Source organism: Ovis aries, chromosome 1 (assembly GCF_016772045.2).
Source record: "Ovis aries strain OAR_USU_Benz2616 breed Rambouillet chromosome 1, ARS-UI_Ramb_v3.0, whole genome shotgun sequence".
Lineage (NCBI taxonomy): Eukaryota > Metazoa > Chordata > Mammalia > Artiodactyla > Bovidae > Ovis > Ovis aries.
In genome coordinates this window covers 30935805-30958759 of record NC_056054.1, presented here as the reverse complement: position 1 = coordinate 30958759, position 22955 = coordinate 30935805, and positions in this window count along the sequence as shown.

The following is a 22955-nucleotide window of genomic DNA, read 5'->3' as shown; positions in this document are numbered from 1 at the left end:
AGACATACTAGTGAGTGATGCCAGGCAGGGCATCTGTTACAAAGTGTTTTTAGTTTGCTATATATTTGCAGAAGCCCACGTGTGGCCAGGTGTGGGAAGGCGAAGATAAATAACCACAGAACCCCTGTTTCTGAGAAGCCTTGGTTAGGAGAGAAACTGAAAAGGCTGAGTGTTGAGACGGAAGCAGGTGCAGAGAGCCACGAAGCACAGAAGAAGGGGGCAGAGAGAGGGAGCCGCAGACGTGGAGGGACATTGGAGCCAGGCCTTCCCCCCAGCCAGGAGTGGGCACACGCACGTTTCCTGCACGTACGCTTTGGGGAGATACGTGTGTGATGCTACCTCAGCATCCTTCAGGACTGTGAAATCCCTCCCACAGTTCTGCGTTTCTGTTGAGGGGCCTGCAGCTCAGAGATGTGAAGTAACCCACCCAAGGTCACACAGCTGGCAAGTGGCAGAATGGGGGGCACACCTAGGCCTTTTGACACGTGCTTTTTTTCAAGAAACTGCTGCCACTACAAATAGCACAAGGGAGAGAGTGGCAAGTGCCATGTGCCCGTGCGCCGTCTGCTTTTAGCTGCTGCATTGGACCGAGGCCCAGAAAGTGTCCCATCGTGTCACGTCTGTTCAAGGCTGCGGCTGATCTGTGGGCTCGGGCTTAATCCAGTAGGAGGATTTAGTAACAGGTTGCCTGGCCTCGCAGTGGGAGAGCTGGTTAATCCTCCAAACTCCCTGTTCTAGCTCCATCCTTCCGTCACGCTGAGCAGGAGGGGCTCAGAGCCCCATCCTGGAGTCTTTGAGATGTCAATGGTGGCAGTCACCCTGAAGCATTCCCTGAAGACGCCTGGAGGCTCAGGGCACAAGTGGGGCGTGGGGCACAGCTGCCTTATCCTAGGCAGTGAGGTAGGCAAAAGTGAACGGGGGCTCTTTTTAAAGCTGTTGTAAGACAAGGAGAAAAACGTCTGAGCTAGCACAGTGGACTGACTGTTTTACATACATCTGAGAGGAAGCAGTCACTACCCAAAGGGCCGAAGCTTCTTGCAGCAAACTTCATTCTTTTTTTTTTTTAATTGGAATATAATTGCTTTACAATGTTGTTAGTTTCTACTGTACAACAAAATGTGTGTGTGTGCTCAGTTGTGTCTGACTCTGCAGACCTATGGACTGTAGCCCACCAGGCTCCTCTGTCCATGGGATTTCCCAGGCAGGAATACTGGAGTGGGTTGCTATTTACCTCTCCAGGGGATCTTCTCTATCCAGGGATTGAACCCACCTCTCCTGCATTGGCAGGAGGATTCTTTATCACCTGGGAAGCCCCAGAAAACAAAGTAAATCAGCTGTGTGTATGTGTATATCGCCTCCCTCCCTCATTCCATCCCTCTAGGTCATCACAGAGCACGGAGCTGAGCTTCCGGTGTAATACAGCAAGTTCCCACTGGCTGTCTATTTTACACACGGTTGTATATACATACCAGTCTCCCAATTCATCCCACCCTCCCCTTTCCCCTCTGTGTCAACAGGTCTGTTCTCTACATCTGCATCTCTAATCCAGTCCTGAAAATAGGTTCATCTGTACCATTTTTCTAGGTTCCACACATCGGCATTAATACTTGATATCTGAAGACCAGTGTGGATGATGTAGTCCCTACCTGGTCATTTTACCTGCTAGGGTAGCAATCACTGTCAAACGACAAGGAGAAAGCGTCCCACTCGGCCCCACCTAGATGCGTGTTTCCTTAGTTCAGCAGATGACAGCAAAGTGACCCGGAGAGGTCAAGCAGGGTCACGGAATTAGTCATTGGTACTGCTGCTGCTGCTAAGTCACTTCAGTCGTGTCTGACTCTGTGCAACCCCATAGATGGCAGCCCACCAGGCTCCCCCGTCCCTGGGATTCTCCAGGCAAGAACACTGGAGTGGGTTGCCACTTCCTTCTCCAGTGCAAGAAAGTTAAAAGTGAAAGTGAAGTCACTCAGTCGTGTCCAACCCTCAGCGACCCCATGGACTGCAGCCTTCCAGGCTCCTCCATCCATGGGATTTTCCAGGCAAGAGTACTGGAGTGGGGTGCCACTGCCTTCTCCAAGTCACTGGTACAGCAGAGGCTTAAATTTTGGTCTTGGACTCCAGAACAGCAGGTGGAGAAAGGGGGACACTTCCAGGGGAAGTTTAGGACCACTGAACCCTGAGGAGGAAGGTGGAGTTGGGGGGCCATGCCTATCCATGGTAATGTTTGCTGAATGCATAAAATCCAGATGAGATGGGCGGAGAGGAAAGAGGCTTGTGTGCTGGGTCCTGGGCTCTGAAAGCAAGCTCTCACAGACAAATGCTTGCAGCTCCGCTCTTTCCAGAGGAGCTAGTCAGATCCAAGCTTGGGAGGGCAAAGGCCATTCCTCTGAGAGAATGACCACTTTCTCTCCCAAAGCTGCTGCTTTCAGAGCTGTGGCTCCCCCAGCCCCAGCCACTGAATGCAACTACACCAAGAAATCAATGGTTCTCACGGCCAGAGAGATGCTTCCACACAGTTTAATTTGGCATAATTATAAGTTTCTTCAATACATCGTATGATGTGCATTGTTGTTTCAGCAAAAATTGTTTGGCCACAGAGAGCTTTTTATTATTGAAAAGAAGGTAATTTTTTTTCTCATGTTCTTTATCATCCCTTCAGGCTGGTTCTCCCCCACATTCACACGCTTCCATGATAGACACTGTCTGGGGTTGCTTTCTCCCTTTCCTCCAGTTTATGCTTTGGAGGGAGAGGGAAGCCTAAATTATATGGTATGATTTTAGAGGCTGTGGAGGCCAAGGGAAGGCCAGGTCAATGGGGGAGGGGGGGAGGGTGCCTCCTGGAAATGGAGATGACCTCAGGCTCCCTGAGTCAGGCTGTCTGTGGCCAAGGACCCTGACACGCAGACTGGACCCCATGAGCTCCCATGACCACTGGCTCAGGATTCTGCTCATTTAGGACTCAAAGCCTGGGTCTGTCACTTGCTAGCTATATGACATCAGACAAGGTGCTTAACCTTGCTCTTTTTTCAGTCCAGTTTGCCTCCCAAACTGAAGTTCAAATATTCCTGGAAGGAGTATGTCACTGTACTGCGGGGGAGGAGGGGGGCAAAGTCAACCATCAAGGAATTTTTCATGATGCACCAGTTTTATCAGAACAGCAGTGTGTGTGTGTGTGTGTGTGTGTGTGTGTGTGTGTGTGTGTGTGTGCAGCAACAGTAATATAACATTTATATGAAAACAAATCCTGCAAGGTAGTGGAGGAGATATTCACATGCTCATGAATTTTTAAGGCTGAACAGGCAACTTTGAAGATATTTAATGTTTGTCTTGGCAGCTTTTATCTACACATTCTCTCTCAGTTCTTACTCATTCTCTTTTTTGTCCTGTTTAAAGATACTTCAGAGAAAAGTGTGACAGACGACCATTTCTCCTGTAAAATAAATGTTATGCTCCTTGCCTAAGAGCAGTGGTATCATGCTTACCTAAGAGAACGTATTTAAAATCATTCGAGGCTCAGCACTGAGTTTCTAGTGCTGAGAACAAGAGCATGCCCCATGAAATAAGAAGCTAGTAACTTGAACTTTATTTACTAAAATTAAAAATTTCTGCTCCGTGAAAGACGCTATTAAGATAGTCAGAAGATCAGCCACAGAATGTGAGAAAATATTTGCCAAACACACATCTGATGAAAGATATATTCAAAATATACAAGGGACTTCCTTAGTGGTCCGATGGCTAAAACTCCATGCTCCCCATGCAGGGGGCCTGGGTTCGGTCACTTGTCAGGGTATTATATCCCTCATGCCACAACTAAGAGTTCAGAAGACTGAAGATAAGATCCCAAGTGCCACAGCTAAGACCTGGCACAGTCAAATAAATAAATATAAATATAAATTAAAAGACCCAAAATATAGAAGGACATTGAAGACTCAACAGTAAGAAAATGTGCAAAAGATCTAAACAGACTTCTCACCAAAGAAGATCTATAGAAGGTACGTGCGCATGTGTGCTAAGTTGCCTTAGTCGTGTCTGACCCTGTGCAACCCTATGGACTGTACCTCACCAGGCTCCTCCGTCCATGAGATTCTCCAGGCAAGAATACTGGATGGATTGGCATGCCCTCCTCCAGGGGATCTTCCTAATCCAGGGATAGAACCTGCATCTCCTGGGTCTCCTGCATTGGCAGGTGGGTTCTTTACCACTAGCGCCACCTGAGAAGACCACAGAAGATAATCACATAAAAAACGATGCACATCATTTGCCATTGGGAAAGTGAGAGTTAAAACAACAAGTGTGTATCACTACACACCTATAAGAATGGCCCAAATTCGAACCACTGACAGCACCAACTACTGGTGAGGATGTGGAGCAACAGGAAGTCTCATTGATTGCTGGGGGACGTAAAATGGCATGACCTCCCTAGGAGACAGTTGGGCAATTTCTAACAAAGCTAACTATGGTCTCACTATATGATTCAGCAATTGTACTGCTAGATATTTCTCCAACTGATTTGAAAACTCATGTCCAAACAACACCCCTCACACTGGTATTTATAGAAGCTTTATTCATAATTTCCAGAAAAACCCTAGCCCACACAAATACCCAAAATGTCCTTTGATAGATGGACAAACATAGTGTAGCACAATATTATTATTATTATTGGAATGGAATATTATTCTATAATAAAATATAAAGAACTATTAAGGCATAGATGTGACCCCATGGACAGTAGCTCACCAGGCTCCTCTGTCTATGGGATTCTCCAGGCAAGAATACTAGAGTGGGTTGCCATTTCCTTCTCTAGGGGATCTTCCCGACCCAGGGATCAAACCCAGCTCTCCCTCACTGTAGGCAGATGCTTTACCGTCTGAGCCACCAGGGAGGACTGTAGAAAGACATGAGTGAATCCTAAATGCTTATTGCTAGGTGAAGGAGAGTAGTCTAAAAAGACTGCATACTCTATGATTCTAATTACATTCCATTTTAGAAAAGGTAAAACCATAGTGAAGGTAAAAAAGGCAGTAGTTACCTGAGGATTTGGGGGAGGGTTGAATAGGTAATCACTACGAACAAAGCTAGTGGAGGTGATGGAATTCCAGTAGAGCTATTTCAAATCCTAAAAGATGATTCTGTGAAAGTGCTGCACTCAATATGCCAGCAAATTTGGAAAACTCACCAGTGGCCACAGGACTGGAAAAGGTCCGTTTTCATTCCAATCCCAAAGAAAGCCAATGCCAAAGAATGCTCAAACTACCGCACAATTGCAGTCATCTCACACGCAAGTAAAGTAATGCTCAACATTCTCCAAGCCAGGCTTCAGCAATACATGACCCGTGAACTCCCTGATGTTCAAGCTGGTTTTAGAAAAGGCAGAGGAACCAGAGATCAAATTGCCAACATCTGCTGGATCATGGAAAAAGGAAGAGAATTCCAGAAAAACATCTATTTCTGCTTTATTGACTCTGCCAAAGCCTTTGACTGTGTGGATCACAATAAACTGTGGAAAATTCTGAAAGAGATGGGCATACCAGACCACCTGACCTGCCTCTTGAGAAATCTGTATGCAGGTCAGGAAGCAACAGTTAGAACTGGACATGGAACAACAGACTGGTTCCAAAGAGGAAAAGGAGTACGTCAAGGCTGTATATTGTCACCCTGCTTATTTAACTTCTATGCAGAGTACACCATGAGAAACGCTGGACTGGAATAAACAAAAGCTGGAATCAAGATTGCCGGGAGAAATATCAGTAACCTCAGATATGCAGATGACACCACCCTTATGGCAGAAAGGGAAGAGGAGCTAAAAGGCCTCTTGATGAAAGTGAAAGAGGAGAGTGAAAAAGTTGGCTTAAAGCTCAACATTCAGAAAATGAAGATCATGGCATCCGGTCCCATCACTTCATGGGAAATAGATGGAGAAACAGTGGAAACAGTGTCAGACTTTATCTTTTTGGGCTCCAAAATCACTGCAGATGGTGACTGCAGCCATGAAATTAAAAGATGCTTACTCCTTTGAAGAAAAGTTATGACCAACCTAGATAGCATATTCAAAAGCAGGGACATTACTTTGCCGACTAAGGTGCATCTAGTCAAGGCTATGGTTTTTCCTGTGGTCATGTATGGGTGTGAGAGTTGGACTGTGAAGAAGGCTGAGCGCCGAAGAATTGTTGCTTTTGAACTGTGGTGTTGGAGAAGACTCTTGAGAGTCCCTTGGACTGCAAGGAGGTCCCACCAGTCCATTCTGGGATTTCTTTGGAAGGAATGATGCTAAAGCTGAAGCTCCAGTACTTCAGCCACCTCATGGGAAGAGTTGACTTATTGGAAAAGACTCTGATGCTGGGAGGGATTGGGGGCAGGAGGAGAAGGGGACGACAGAGGATGAGATGGCTGGATGGCATCACCGACTCGATGGATGTGAGTCTGAGTGAACTCCGGGAGTTGGTGATGGACAGGGAGGCCTGGCGTGCTGCGATTCATGGGGTCGCAAAGAGTTGGACACAAGTGAGTGACTGAACTAAACTGAGCTGAACTGAATAGATAAAGCACAGGGGATTTTTTTAGGGTGGTGAAACTCTGACACTGTAACTGTGGGTGGATACATGACATTATGCATTTATCAAAACACATGGACGGTTACAGCAGAGTGAACCTTAATATGCAAATTAAAAACTCATGTAGGAGGTCAAGGAGTCCCAGGATGGGATGCAGAATGTGACAAGATACTATAATTGTATTACAAATCTATGAGACACTTTAAGTGATGTGAGTGGAGGAAAAGGTTGCTAACCTAAGTAACTTTGGAAATGGGTGGAGTTTGTAAAACTAAAGGTAAAAGAAACTATACATGAGCACTGTACTCTAGTTAAAAGTTGCTTTTCCATGGGAATATGAGCTAACAGTTCTGATACTGTTATACAAATATGCTGGAATTGAGCAATTAAATAAGCGGATGATGGGAGCCTGGTTTCTTAGTATTGGAGTGAGTATCAATCGGTGAGCAAGAGGAAGAAGCTAGAATGATCCAGGAGGCAATGGATCAGAGTTGGAGACATCAGTATAAACTATATTTGGCTTTATATATATATATATATATATATATATATATATATATATATATATATATAAATTCCCTATTTCCCTGGTGGCTCAGACAGTAGAGCTACCTGCAATATGGGAGACCTAGGTTTGATCCCTGGGTTGGGAAGATTTCCTAGAGAAGAAAATGGCGACTTATTCCTGTATTCTTGCCTGGAAAATCACTTGGATGGAGGAGCCTGGCAGGTTACAGTCCATGGGGCTGCAAAAAGTTGGACATGACTGAGTGACTACCACTAATAATAATAACGTATAAATACATGGATTATTGCTTGGTACACACATAAATGCTTCCTTGCTCTGTAACATGAGAGAACCTATAAGTTATGACACTCCAGTCATAAGGAGCATACCTAGTGTCCAGATCTCGGTTTCTAATGCCATTCTGCAATAAAAGGAACCATTTCTCCTTAGAGAAATGGCTGAATCTAAGACTGGGGCAGAAAATTTATAAGATTAGGCTAGAACACCTCACAATACCAGAAAATAAAGAAGTGCTCAAAAAGAAAATAAAGCAAGGCATGACAATGATGGGGTCTGTCAAAGGGATGCAGGAACCAACTAAAAGAACTCTCAATGGCCAAGGCTGGTGCAATTTAAGCAACAAAGCTAATAAGCTAATATTCAGTTACAACATAAAATATAGAATAAATATCCATGAGTTCATGCTGATATAAACAAATGATTGAATAAATAAATCAACAAGGAAGACCATATAAGTTTCCTATTCAGCAGAACTCCAAATAATTCATGTAGATAGGCTGCCACTGAGGAGGTGAAACATACTCCCCACTCGGGTGCAGACTTCACATACTGGTTTCCTCCCAAAGACTGCAGTATGGAAAGAGGGAGAAAAAGAGTAACTCTGCCTTGGAGAAATCTGACAAACATTACCTCAGTCAGGTGATCAAAGTGTTAGTCGCTCAGTCGTGTCTGACTCTTTGTGACCCCATGGACAGTAGCTCACCAGGCTCCTCTGTCCATGGAATTCTCCAGGCAAGAATACTGGAGTGGGTTGCCATTCCCTTCTCCAGGGGATCTTCCTGACCCAGGGATCAAACCCTGGTTTTCTGCATTCCAGGCAGATTCTTTACATTTGAGCTACTGGGAAACCCCCAGGTGATCAAAGTCAAAATCAATAATGTTAATTCATCTTTGATATCAGTTCAGTTCAGTTCAGTCACTCAGTCATGTCCAACTCTTTGTGACCCCATGGATTGCAGCACGCCGGGCCTCCCTGTCCATCACCATCTCCCAGAGTTCACTCAGACTCACGTCCATCAAGTCAGTGATGCCATCCAGCCATCTCATCCTCTGTCGTCCCCTTCTCCTCCTGCCCCCAATCCCTCCCAGCATCAGAGTCTTTTCCAATGAGTCAAATCTTCGCATGAGGTGGCCAAAGTACTGGAGTTCCAGCTTTAGCATCATTTCTTCCAGAGAAATCCCAGGGCTGATCTCTTTCAGAATGGACTGGTTGGATCTCCCTGCAGTCCAAGGGACTCTCAAGAGTCTTCTCCAACACCACAGTTCAAAAGCATCAATTCCTCGGCGCTCAGCCTTCTTCACAGTCCAACTCTCACATCCATACATGACCACAGGAAAAACCATAGCCTTGACTAGACAGACCTTAGTTGGCAAAGTCATGTCTCTGCTTTTGAATATGCTATTTAGGTTGGTCATAACTTGTCTTCCAAGAAGTAAGTGTCTTTTAATTTCATGGCTGCAGTCACCATCTGCAGTGATTTTGGAGCCCAAAAAAATAAAGTCTGACACTGTTTCCACTGTTTCCCCATCTATTTCCCATGAAGTGATGGGACCGGATGCCATGATCTTCGTTTTCTGAATGTTGAGATTTAAGCCAACTTTTTCACTCTCCACTTTCACTTTCATCAAGAGGCCTTTTAGTTCCTCTTCCCTTTCTGCCATAAGGGTGGTGTCATCTGCATATCTGAGGTGATTGATATTCCTCCCAGCAATCTTGATTCCAGCTTTTGTTTATTCCAGTCCAGCGTTTCTCATAAAGTACTCTGCATATAAGTTAAATAAGCAGGGTGATAATATACAGCCTTGACGTACTCCTTTTCCTATTTGGAACCAGTCTGTTGTTCCATGTCCAGTTCTAACTGTTGCTTCCTGACCTGCATACAGATTTCCAAGAGGCAGGTGAGGTGGTCTGGTATTCCCATCTCTTTCAGAATTTTCCACAGTTTATTGTGATCCACACAGTCAAAGGCTTTGGCAGAGTCAATAAAGCAGAAATAGATGTTTTTTCTGGAATTCTCTTGCTTTTTCCATGACCCAGTGGAGGTTGCCAATTTGATCTCTGGTTCCTCTGCCTTTTCTAAAACCAGCTTGAACATCAGGGAGTTCACAGTTCATGTATTGCTGAAGTCTGGCTTGGAGAATTTTGAGCATTACTTTACTAGTATGTGAGATGAGTGCAATTGTGCTGTAGTTTGAGCATTCTTTGGCATTGTCTTTCTTTGGGATTGGAATGAAAACTGACCTTTTCCAGTCCTGTGGCCACTGGTGAGTTTTCCAAATTTGCTGGCATATTGAGTGCAGCACTTTCACAGCATCATCTTTCAGGATTTGAAATAGCTCCACTGGAATTCCATCACCTCCACTAGCTTTGTTCGTAGTGATGCTTTCTAAGGCCCACTTGACTTCACATTCCAAGATGTCTGGCTCTAGGTTAGTGATCACATCATCATGACTATCTGGGTCGTGAAGATCTTTTTTGTACAGTTCTTTCATGTATTCTTGCCACCTCTTCTTAATATCTTCTGCTTCTGTTAGGACCCTACCATTTCTGTCCTTTATCGAGCCCATCTTTGCATGAAATGTTCCCTTGGTATCTCTAATATTCTTGAAGAGATCTCTAGTCTTTCCCAATCTGTTGTTTTCCTCTATTTCTTTGCATTGATCGCTGAAGAAGGCTTTCTTATCTCTCCTTGCTATTCTTTCGAACTCTGCATTTAGATGCCTATATCTTCCCTTTTCTCCTTTGCTTTTCGCCTCTCTTCTCTTCACAGCTATTTGTAAGACCTCCCCAGAGAGCCATTTTGCTTTTTTGCATTTCTTTTCCATGGGGATGGTCTTGATCCCTGTCTCCTGCACAACATCACGAACTTCATTCCATAGTTCATCAGGCACTCTATCAGATCTAGGCCCTTAAATCTATTTCTCACTTCCACTGTATAATCATAAGGGATTTGATTTAGGTCACACCTGAATGGTCTAGAGGTTTTCCCTACTTTCTTCAATTTAAATCTGAATTTGGTAATAAGGTTATATGCTATGACCAAAATGGAACTCTGAACTTTGTGATCTTCCTTCCTAAACCTGTCTATCTAACCCTATGAAAAACATCAGATGAAGTCTAATTGAGGGGCAGTCTACAAAATACCTGATCAATGATCCTCAAAACTGTCAAGGCCATCTAAAGCAAGGGAACTCTGAATAACTGTCATAGCCAAAAGGAGCTTAGCGGACAAGATAGCTATTCTGGAGAGGATTCTGGAACAAAAAAAAATGACATTAGGTAAAAGTTAAAAATATCTGAGCCAAATGGACTTCAGCTATAATACTGGCACATTAATGAGTTAGGGCTTTCCTGGTGGCTCAATGGGTTCAATCCTTGGGTTGGGAAGATCCCCTGTAGAAGAAAATGGCAACCCATTCTAGTATTCTTGCCTAGGAAATCCCATGGATAGAGGAGCCTGGAAGGCTACAGTCCATGGGGTTGCAAAGAGTCAGACATGACTGAGCAGCTAAACAACAATGATAACAGACATACCATGTTGATGTACAATGTTGGGGGAATCTAAGTGTGAGATATATGGGCGCTCCTTATCTTTCTTTTTTTTTTATTTTAGTTTTTTATTTTTTAAATTTTAAAATCTTTAATTCTTACATGCGTTCCCAAACAGGAACCCCCTCCCACCTCCCCTCCCCATAACATCTCTCTGGGTCATCCCCATGCACCAGCCCCAAGCATGCTATATCCTGCGTCAGACATAGACTGGCGAGTCAATTCTTACATGATAGTATACATGTTAGAATGTCATTCTCCCAAATCATCCCACCCTCTCCCTCTCCCTCTGAGTCCAAAAGTCCATTATACACATCTGTGTCTCTTTCCCTGTCTTGCATACAGGGTCGTCCTTGCCATCTTCCTAAATTCCATATATATGTGTTAGTATACTGTATTGGTGTTTTTCTTTCTGGCTTACTTCACTCTGTATAATCGGCTCCAGTTTCATCCATCTCATCAGAACTGATTCAAATGAATTCTTTTTTACGGCTGAGTAATACTCCATTGTGTATATGTACCACAGCTTTCTTATCCATTCATCTGCTGATGGACATCTAGGTTGTTTCCATGTCCTGGCTATTATAAACAGTGCTGCGATGAACATTGGGGTACATGTGTCTCTTTCAATTCTGGTTTCCTCAGTGTGTATGCCCAGCAGTGGGATTGCTGGGTCATAAGGTAGTTCTATTTGCAATTTTTTAAGGAATCTCCACACTGTTCTCCATAGTGGCTGTACTAGTTTGCATTCCCACCAACAGTGTAGGAGGGTTCCCTTTTTTCCACACCCTCTCCAGCATTTATTGCTTGCAGATTTTTGGATTGCAGCCATTTTGACTGGTGTGAAGTAGTACCTCATTGTGGTTTTGATTTGCATTTCTCTGATAATGAGTGATGTTGAGCATCTTTTCATGTGTTTGTTAGCCATCTGTATGTCTTCTTTGGAGAAATGTCTATTTAGTTCTTTGGCCCATTTTTTGATTGGGTCGTTTATTTTTCTGGAATTTTCCTGTAAGTCTAAAACTATTCAATAATATAAAGTTTATTTTTAAAATGTGCTAATACCATAAAAAATCATTTGTTCAGTGGCTGCTATGAAAAGATAATAAATGATAATGAGATTTGAGAATTTTTATCTACTCAATGGCCTAGAAGGAAAGCACTCAGAGGAATGTCCTGATAAGGGTTGCTCTTATGGAAACTGAAATTCCAAGGGCATGGATACTGGCTGATGCCAAGCTTTCAGAGAAGGGGTACCATTATTCTTTTTGAGACAAGGACATTTTTTTTTCTTTCTGAAAGGGAGGAGGAAGTTGAATAATACAATAATGAATATTTATTTGGTACTGAACTATGTGCTACATGCTTTACTGATAGAGGGAAAAAGAGGAAAAACTGATGTGCAGAGAACCTGCCCTGCCCAATAACATATGACTGATAGAGGATGGGGGCTTCTCTGGTGGTTCTGACAGTAAAGAATCTGCCTGTAATGCAGGAGACATGGGTTTGATTTCTGGGTCGGGAAGATCCCCTGGAGCAGGAAATCTGCTCTGGGATTCTTGCCTGAAAAACCCCATGGAAGGACAGCCTGATGGGCTCCAGTCCACGGGGTCTCAAAAGAGAGGGACACGACTCAGAACTAAACAACAGTAGAGGATGGGAAGTACGAAGCAGGATTTGGACCCAGGAAGCTTGGCTCCAACGCCATCTCCATGAGGCTACTTGCCAGGAAACATGATGTTGCCCTGTGACCACTCAGATCCTCTGCAATATTTCTAAAGTACTGGAATGTGTGGTGTGAGCAGTATGTTTTCTGTAGAAACAAGAAAAGGACTGAACATAATGGTCTTGGATGACTTTGGACTGTCAAAGGTCAGTTAGAGTTTAGGTCAAGTTTACTTAGCTCTCTGAGTCTCAGGACAACGTGGTGCCGTGGGAGCATGGTACTTAGCTGACACTGGATAATGCTATTATTAATGCCACTGGCCATCCCCTTCCTGCCCCACTCCCTACTCACCCCTCACTCCAATACCCTAGAGGCTCCTTCAAGCTGGGCCTCTTCCTTAGGGGAAACAGGATGTCTTCTACAGGCTTGGGCCAGGTCTCTGGGGGTTCAGGGTGGGAAGAGGCTGTCTAATTGGTTAACCTGGAGTGGGGCACCGGAGAGGAAGCCATGTTTCCGGGAGCTGAGGAAACCACCATTTCCTCCTTCAGCAGGAAGCGGCCTTAGCTATTCTCAGCACCCTGTGCTCCTTAGCCGGGTGGAGCAATGGAAATCACAGCCTGGCAGTGTCTCAGGCTTGCCTTCTGCTGTTTAACAATCTCCCAGTCAAAATAAACTGGCTCCTTAGGTCTCCAGGGCATGGTTAAGGTAATAATTGAGAGGGAGAAGCCAGAGGCCTGGCTGCAGCACAAAGGCGTGGAGAGACTTTTAAAATATCTGGCTGGTATTGGTTGCTTGTGCCTCATTAAAGTGGTTTAATTGAAGCATTGTGAAGACAAACAAGCCCAGAGATTTTGTTATGGTTTCTCAAACAGCCAGTTTCCACCTCTTGAGAACCTGGATTAATGGGCATGGGGAGACTGTCTATCCTTTAAGCATAGACGTGGATAACTTTTCAACAGGAAAGCTGCGTGATTCAGTAGAAAGGAAACTGGAACATGAACCAGAGAGAAGTGGGTTCAGATCTGAACTTCACCAGACACGCTATTTTGAGAGGGTCATACTATGGCTGACCTAGGCTTTCCTCATGCCGCAAAACACACCCTGTTTACATCAGGAAGTAACGCTGAGAACAACCTGGATCCCTTCTTTCCTTTATCTCCTCACATCTACCAGTTCCAGAGCCTTGGAGATTCCATCCCTCTCTCCCTCATTCTTTCATTCCTTCCAGAAAAGTTTGAGAGAACATGAAGTCACTCAGTCGTGTCCAACTCTTTGCGACCCTGTGGACTGTAGTCCACCAGGCTCCTCCATCCATGGGATTTTCCAGGCAAGAATACTGGAGTGGGTTGCCATTTCCTTCTCCAGGGGATCTTCCTGATCCAGGGATCGAACCCAGGTCTCCTGCACTGCAGGGAGATGCTTTAACCTCTGAGCCACCAGGGAAGCCCCTAATGTCTGGAAGCAGTCTTGCCTGTAGGGACTCAGGGAATGACATAGCTTACATTCATTTGAGGAAGCAGATAACAGATCAGTAAACACAAATATGTGAGATAATTTTATATTCTGATCAGGCCATGAAAGAAATGAGCATATGCTTTGACAGAAAGTGGTTTGTGGGGCTCACATTTGGGCAATGCCTCACTGAGGAGACAGCTGCCTCTTTAAGGCAGTCAGCTGAGTGGGTGACCTGACTTCTGAGTGGGACGGGGCAGGGCAACTGTTCATTGATGGTGTTTTTACTGGGAGATACTTGATACCAGAGGTGTAGTTGTGAGCCAGACAGTCAAGGTCTCTGCTCTCATGGAGCTTATATTTTAGAGGGGGGACAGAGAAAACTAAACAAAACCAGCTATAGGTAAACACTTTTCATGCAGAGAATGAAGTCAAGGTTTGGTCACAGACAGTGTTAGGTGACTAGGCAGAGGAAACAGCAGGCAGAGGGCCTGAGGCCAGAAGGGGCCTGCTAGTGAGAGAAGCAAAAGGAATGGGCTGTTCCTCGGCCCACACCTGGACATTCCCCATGCCCCACTGATCACATTCATCGTCACCCAGATCACAGTGGCTCTGAGTCTCCTCTCCGCTTATTTGTGAGAATTCCAGTCTGGTTCTCCTTCTGGGGGAGTGCTCATACAGTCGGCAGCTCAGGCATTGCTCACCCAAATCCTCCTTGGAGGTGATCTCCTTGACCACACTGAAGGGGGAGCTGGCTGTCTAACGAATGTGATGTCTAGAGAAACATAGCCCATCAACACAGGGGTAGGTCCAACATATGATGCCGTGTGGGGCACCCTGACTCTGGGAAGCATATAATGTACTAGCGAAAGACCTGGGTGTACTCATTCAGAACAATTTTTTTTTTTTAGGGTGACTGCTACATGCTAGATTGATAGGTATGTGCTCAGTCCCTTTGGTCAAGTCCAATTCTGTGCGATCCCATGGACTGTGGCCTGCCTGGCTCCTCTGTCCACGGGATCCTCTAGGCAAGAATACTGGAGGGGGTTGCCATATGCTTCTCTAAGGGATCTTCCTGACCCAGGGATTGAACATGTGTCTCCTACATCTCCTGCATTGGCAGGGGGGCTCTTTACCACTAGTGCCACACAAGAAGCCCAGAGAAGCTGGTAACACCAGGGGAAAAGACAGACTAGCCCTTGCCCTCACCACCCATTGATGTTAGAAGTTAGTAGGCCTTTAAAACAAAGGTAGGGTGTCTGGATGCCATTCAAAGCAGGAGGTATGTGAATCACCAGGGAGACTCTGCGGCAACTTCTAAAGAGCCTAGCCCACGCTGGTGTGGAGAGTAAAGAGGGCTTACTGGTTCACCATAACTAAAAGGCTGAAAGGTGGACAGGCCTCAGATGCGTTCTCATCAGGGCTCCAGCTCTGGGTCCCTGTGATTCCCCTGGCTCCATCCTTGCACGGGCCAGCGCCTTCTACTTGCTACGTTCCCTCCAGGTCCCCTTCAGGTGATGGCTGCCAGCAGACCCAGAGACTGTGCGTTCTCATTCATGTTCTGGAAAGAGAATGAGAGTGAGAAAGGGAGCAACAGATTACTCCATACCACCACAAACGGTATTCACTTCTGAGATAGTGGCCTGTCCTTGAAACCTGCCTAATCTCTGCAGCCCAATCTCTGTGGCCGAAAGAATGGCTTCGCAGGTGGCACAGTGGTAGAGAATCTACCTGCCAATGCAGGAGAAGGAGGCAGGAGACAAGGGTTGGATCCCTAGGTTGGGAAGATCCCCTGGAGTAGAAAATGGCAAATTAGTCTAATATTCTTGTCTGGGAAATCCCATGGACAGAGTAGCCTGGCGGGCTACAGTCCATGGGGTCACAAAGAGTTGGACACGACAGAGAGACTAAACAACGACAGAGAGAATGCAGTGGCCAGGTTACCAGTTCCCATAGCAGGGCCAGTGGGACTCCTGGGATTGCCCAAACCACGGGCAGATGCGTGGGCAGGATGGGTACTGGGCAGCAGCAACAATGCCTATCCCCACGGAAAGATTTCATGCAGAAGTTTGATATAACCTGACTTACATTTTGAAAGATCACTCTCCTCAGAAGAGGGAAAAAGAGAAAGCAGGAGATACCGTCAAAGCTGTTACGAAGAGAGATGATGGTGACTGGGCCCAGGATGGGAGGCAGATTGGATTCCTGTCTTTGTTACTTAGCAGTTGAAGTAGCGATGACATGTGCCTTAAGTTTCCATCAGTTTCCCATTCATATCATGGTTGTATAGACTTTTAACTTTCAGGACCGGAGTGATACTGTAAACCTGTCTGCCACAGTGAAGGTCTTCAGTAAGTGACATTATTAGTATTAACGTCCAAACTCCTTAGGTCGACACACATGTCCCTTCATGTGCTGGACTCAGATAACTCTAGATGGGGGAAAGAGCGGGTGGGGAGTCTCCTGGATTCCACCAACACAAGCACTCTTCCCATGACATGGTAGGACCTTCCGAGATGGGAAAAAGCTATCTGATAGCCAGTCATGAAACTTCAGGTTTATTCCCAGGGGCTTTTGTCTCTAGACCGATTACTTATTGTCCATATCTTGACCAGCACAGAGATTGTTTGTTGTGTTGTTAGCCCACAGATATCGACAAAAGAAGGAAGGTTGGCCCAAGACAAGAAACAAACCAGCTTGCTCAGATTTCCAGGAATTTTTTTCTTGAGCTGAATTGCAGTGTGGTTTTTTGTCACTCCCTAAAACCAGTGTCCTGAGCCCAGGAAAACCCCCTGCTTATCGCTGTCAGTCCAGACTGTTTGCACCAAAGTCAATGGATTGAGTGTTTTCCCTGAGAATAATTCTGCAGAATAAAATGGAGTCTCAGTTTGCAAGGGAGATATGAATTCCTGGCAGAAAGTGAGCTCATAGGTAATAGAAGGGCTATACCTAGCACATGTATGTTGTGGGTGGATTCAAAGGGGCTAGTGGGAGGGGCTTGATCATGATGGAGGGGGTCACTCTTTCTGTTTTCAGTTAGGTTTCAGTGGGGATAGTGGGAACCCATGAATTTGGGAATTAAACTAACCTGGGTTTTAATCTCATCTCTGCCATTGTGAGATTTTTCATTCATTTAAAACAGGCCGGATACCAGGGATCAAAAACTATAAAACCCACCCTAAGAAATGACTGTCTAACAATAGACAAAGAGTAGTAGATTATAACAGAGTATGGATGGGGGAGAAACTTGGAAGCAGGTTATGAGAGCTCAGAGATTGGTGGGGCAGGGCACCAAATCTGGTCTTGCTGTGGGGGAAAGTCATGGAGGGCTTCCTGAAAGAAGCATGAAACTTTGGGTAGGAAGAGATATTAGCTTGGAGAAGGGCAGTGGAGAGGTGAGCAAGTGTCAGATAATGAAGGCCCTGAGAGTTACTTTTGTTTCAACTATATCTGAGAACAAGCAGAAGTTCTTGAAAGATTTGAAGTAAGGGAAAGGCGTGGTGGGCACAAATGCCTTTACACCATTTTTGGTTGCTGTATGAAGAATGGACTGAAGGGGAACAAGGCAGGAAGCAGAGACAAAAGTGTTGAGGGTGCCATGCAGCCAAGGTGAGAGAGGACGGATCCTGGATTAAGGCTGTGGGTTGGAGAGAAAAAGTAATACTTGGAATTAAGGGATATTTGAGATGTGGTTACTTGATCTCAGAGAATGATTGGAATATTACATGCCAGACACTCTAATTGCTTCATTCTGTTTCTTGTAAAGTCTCTGTGAGGGGAGTATGGTTCCAAGAGGTTGAGCAACTTGTCCACAACAGTGAGTACAGAATTCAAACCCAGGCCTGCCTGTCCCTGAATCCCTCACTTTCCACCACTAGACCAGGCTGCTTCCTAAGTCAAATATGACAATGTATGGTTTATCATGTTTAAATTAAGTTACCATAGAGGTTAGACAATTCTGAAGGATTTAAGCAGAGTGATATAAATTCAGACTGAGGAAAGTTGATGACCAATATCTTTGGGAGTATCATGCGGACCACCACCTTCATCTGTCAAAAATCCCACCCACCATCCTTGCAGGGAGTTTAACTAGGTCAATTGTCACTTTCACTTGGAAACCTTCATGGGTGGCCCTCCTTCCCGAGGCAGAATTAATAGCACTTATTATCTTCTTATCCTTGCCTGTCTTCAAGTCTGTTTTGCCCCCTGGCCTGGGAGCACCTTGAGGCACAATGTTCTCATTGCTGTGTTATACCCAGTGCGAAGCTAAGGATGATAGACTTGTTTGACACTGGATGAATGAATGATTGCAAGAAGATCATGGTCTCAGTGATATAATCTGTCATGATAGAATGTGCCAATGACGGCTCAGTTGGTGTCTATTACACCAAGTGCTTTGCCTTCTTTATACCAAGTGTGGTTTCCTCCTGGGAACTATCTTTTCTGTTTGTGTTCCTTCCTCCTCCTCTGGAGTCATGGCTGAACTGCAGTGTCCCTTGTGCATGTATTCAATGCCATTCTTCCTTAGCTGTTGTTCGCTTGGCCCTCGGACAAATTACAGGTTTCTCCTAGCCTGGCTTTAATCATCACAACCTTGACTCCTCATCAAACTCTGCCCCATCTCAAACCAGTGCTTAAAGGACGCTCTTACCCTCAGAAGAAGTGGTATAATTTTCATAAACACAGGTCATTTCCTCCTTGCATCAATGTCAGATACTGAAACCATCACTTAACAAGATGTAGCAGAAATACAGAATGTCTGAATAAAGTCTGTGGACAATGGTATTTTTTTTTTTTTTTCTGTTTTAGAGTTCCGTGGAATTACTCTCCCAAAATATTCCTAATGTTTTATTTACTTCAGCTTTGGGTTTATTTTGGGAGAAACTTTCCTGAATCTGAGTCTTAGGATGTGATTCTTATCCTGGTCACATCCTGGGGCGTTGTTTGGCTTGAATGGGCTCTAGCTCTTCCAGGGAACCCCAGGCGATGAGGAAGAAGCTGGAGGATGTCAACTCCCGAGAGCAGGACAGAGACAGGGATGGCGAACCTACACTTGGAAACACTCCCCAAAGGAAGGCCAGTATCCCGTACTGTAAGGACAATGGCAAGGGACAGCCCAGCTCAGACTTAATCAATTATCTATTCCGGAGACTGGTGTGTCTCATAGTTTCCAACATCTGAGTGATTTGTGAATATTAGGAATTCAGACACTGGATGATTAAAACCACTAGTGCTGGGAATTTTCTTATTTCAGGAAATTTTGGTGGTGAGGCATGCTGGAACCTCACCAGCAGGCAGACCGAAAGGAAGTCCAGACAGGGGGTGGGAATGGGACTGACGGAAATGACCAAAATGCAGTGCAAGGACTTGGCTTTCTTGCCAGACAGAACAGTGCGGGCATCCTGCCTCCCTGAACCTCAGTTTCCTCTCTGGCAAATGGGGATGGTAATATCTATCTCAGAAGAGTATTGGGAGAATTGATTTTAATACTGTCATGCTCGACACACTGTAAAGGCTTAGGACTTGTGAGTTCTCCTCTATTTCTGTAGGGGTGAGGTAGACAGAAGTATAGCCTAGCTAGGAGGGTCTGATTTGAGGACAAGTGGTGGTCAGTGGTCCATCTAAGCCAGAATCTGGAGTTCAAGGGACTGGATCTGACTCAGAGGTGGGGAAAGTGCTGGCTAAGGTCAAGAGGGTTGTCAGAATCACCAGGCTTAGGACAGGGCTTTAATATAAACTGATCCCCATGGAGGCTCATGCATTCCCAGGTTTATCTCAGAGAGTACTGTATAGAGCAGCAGTTCTCAAAGTGTGGTCTGAGAACCATGGAGGAAATTGAGACGCTATCGGGTTTCCATGAGATCCAAACTATTTCTAGATTGCTAATGAGATTAGATTTGCCCTTTTCATTGTGTTAGCGTTTGATCTGATGGTGCAAAAATGGCAGTGGGTGACGTTGATGCTTTAGTATGAATCAAAGTGATGGTACCAAACGTCAGTTGTTTATTTTCCACATGTGCTGTGAGATCAGTCACTATGTTGTGTCTGACTCTTTGCGACGCTATGGACTGTAACATTCTGGGCTCCTCTGTCCATGGGGATTCTCCAGGCAAGGACACTGAAGTGGGTTGCCATGTCCTCCTCCAGGGGATCTTCGCGACCCAGGGATCGAACTCGGGTCTCTTACATCTCCTGCTTTCCTAGGTGCGGTCTTTACCACTAGTGCCACCTGGGAAACCCCATTTACCACCACACACGAACTTAAAATAAGAAAAAAAAAAAAGCCAATTTCACTTAAGAATGTCCTTGAATGAAGCAGTGTTGTGCTATTTGCTTAGTTGCTCAGTTATGTCCAACTCTTTGCAACCCCATGACCAGGCTCCTCTGCCTACGGAATTTCCCAGTAAAGAATATTGGAGTGGGTTGCCATTCCTTACTTCAGGGGATTTTCCTGACCCAGGGATTGAACCTGAGTCTCTTGCATCTCCTGCATTGGCAGGCAGCAGTAAAAATCATCAATTTATTAAATTTCAACCCTTGAGTATCTGTCTTTTGAATATTTTGTTTGATGGAATGGGATGTATAAATAAAGCATTTCTGCTGCCTGTCAAGGCACAATGGAACCTTGAGGAAAATCTCTGACAGTTGTTTGGGTTGGGAGCTGGACCAGCCATTTTTCTCACAAGACACCATTTTCCCTTGAAAGAATGACTGATATATGTACTGTGGTTATTCAGGCTTGGGTAGTCCGTAATTAGGTAGTTTGCTTGTTTTGTTTTTTAAAACAATGAAGTCAGGGCTGTAACTTTGAGGAAAACAAATGATGGTATTTGTTGCTAATGATAAAATTTGAGAGTTCAGATGAAAAATGAGGATTTTGAAAAATCTGTATTCTCTACTTTGAGCTGTCAGATCCCACAAGGCAGCTACCCTTTAGGAAACCACCTCCTGTCAGCTTGCACTGTATATCAAAGAAGAGTCTTCACAATGATCTGAAGAGGCTGCTAAGCTAGTCCTCCATTTTCCATGTCTGCGTGAGGCCAGGTTTCTTCATGTCTAGTTTTTAAAATTCATTTTTATTGGAGTAGTTGCTTTACAATGTTGCGTCAGTTTCTAGTGCACAGCAGAGTGAATTAGCCTTACGTATACACACATTCCCTGCCTTTTGGACTGCCTTCCTATTCAGGCCACCATGGGGCCTGCGTAGAGCTCGCTGTGCTGTGCGTGCCTGGAGGCCCAGTCGCTTCAGTCGCATCTGACTCTTCCTGACCCTGTGGACTGTAGCCCGCCAGGCTTCTCATCCATGGGCTTCTCCAAGCAGGAATACTGGAGTGGGTTGCCATTTCCTTCTCCAAGAGATCTTCCTGACCCAGCGATAGAACCTGTCTCCCGTGTTTACTGCATCGCAGGCGGCTTCTTTACTAACAGCCACTGGGGAAGCCCCTCCCTATGCTATACTCTTCATAATATTTCAAGTGTTAAGATACTAAACAAGGAGGCTATCAGACTTGAGATGATTCTAATGCTTTAGCAGCCTATGAAAACAACCCAAAACCTAAGCTGCAAATGTATCAAATTTAAGAACTCAAAACCAGAGGGCAACCAATCACAATCAACTAGACTTTCCTAAATGAGGCAACCACTTAAGCTACAGTCAATCAGACAGCTTCATTACTTCACTTCCACATCTTTTCTATAAAAGCCTCTTTCCTGGTTCTTCGTGGAACACTCATAACCACTACTGGTTTGGTGCTGCCAGATTTGAATTGATTTTTTGCTCAGCTAAGTTCTTAAAAATTTCCACCTGCCTCAGTTTATCTTTTAATACAACCAAATGCCATATCACAATAGATAGCACAAAAGAAGATATGAGAATACACTTATATGCTAAGTCAGACACTAAAGAGATTTATAAACATGAAATGATGTCATTCTTCTCACCAATCTTTATGTTGATTTTTTCATTTAAAAATATGTTATTTTGATTCATGTGTAGTGGGTTTATTATTGCTATTTTAGATAATTAATAAATGTTTTAAAAACTTCTTAACTCTAATTTCTAATATAGTTTGATCCACATAAATAAAAGCTCTTATAGTGTCATTAGTCATTTTAAGAGTGTAAATAAGCTATGATCAAATCTTGATTCTGACATTTAACCCGCTGTGCTACTCTGGGCAAATTACTTAGTTTCTCTGTGCCTCATTTTCTCCTCTGTTCCCAAATAGAAATAATTTTAACCTACCCCATAAAGATAGGTTGTGAGGATTAAATGAGGCGTGTCATGTGAAATGAGTAGAACGGCTCCGCTTCTGGCATGGAACAAGTGCTAAGTAACTATTGCAATAGTAATAGTCAACGCAACACAGCTTCACAGCTGTGATGGTTTGTGTTCCTGTCAGTTTTGTCCACCGGGCTGTGAAACCCCCAGAGCGGGGTATGCCCCTGATTTATCCCTGTGCCCTAGTACAAAGCTTAGTATCCACTAGGGAGTCATAAAGTTTAGAAAGTAAACGGATGTGAAGCTAGGAGAAGGCAGGACCGAAGCAGGGCGGATCCCAGAGGGATGCCAGAAAAGACAACCAAATTCCTGAACCAGGAGACTCACATCCCAAGTGGTAAGAGTGAGGCATGAACGGGACCTGGAGTGAGGTGGCAGCAGATAGGGATGAGAGAGGAGGGTCCTACATGTTTGCAGTCCCTTCTGCAAAGCCACTGGTGCTGGCCACTGGGTGTAGCCGGCTGTATCAAGATCCAGGGCGGAGACCGGCTCCACCTGGTGGTGGGGCTGGGTGAGACAGCTGTCTCATTCCCCCTGGACTACAAGGCGGATTTGCTAGCAATGGGGATCTCCGTGTCTGCTGCTGTGTGGAGTTGGAGAGATCAAAGCTCAAAGAATTAAGGCTGGAGCATTAAATTTGAGTCTTT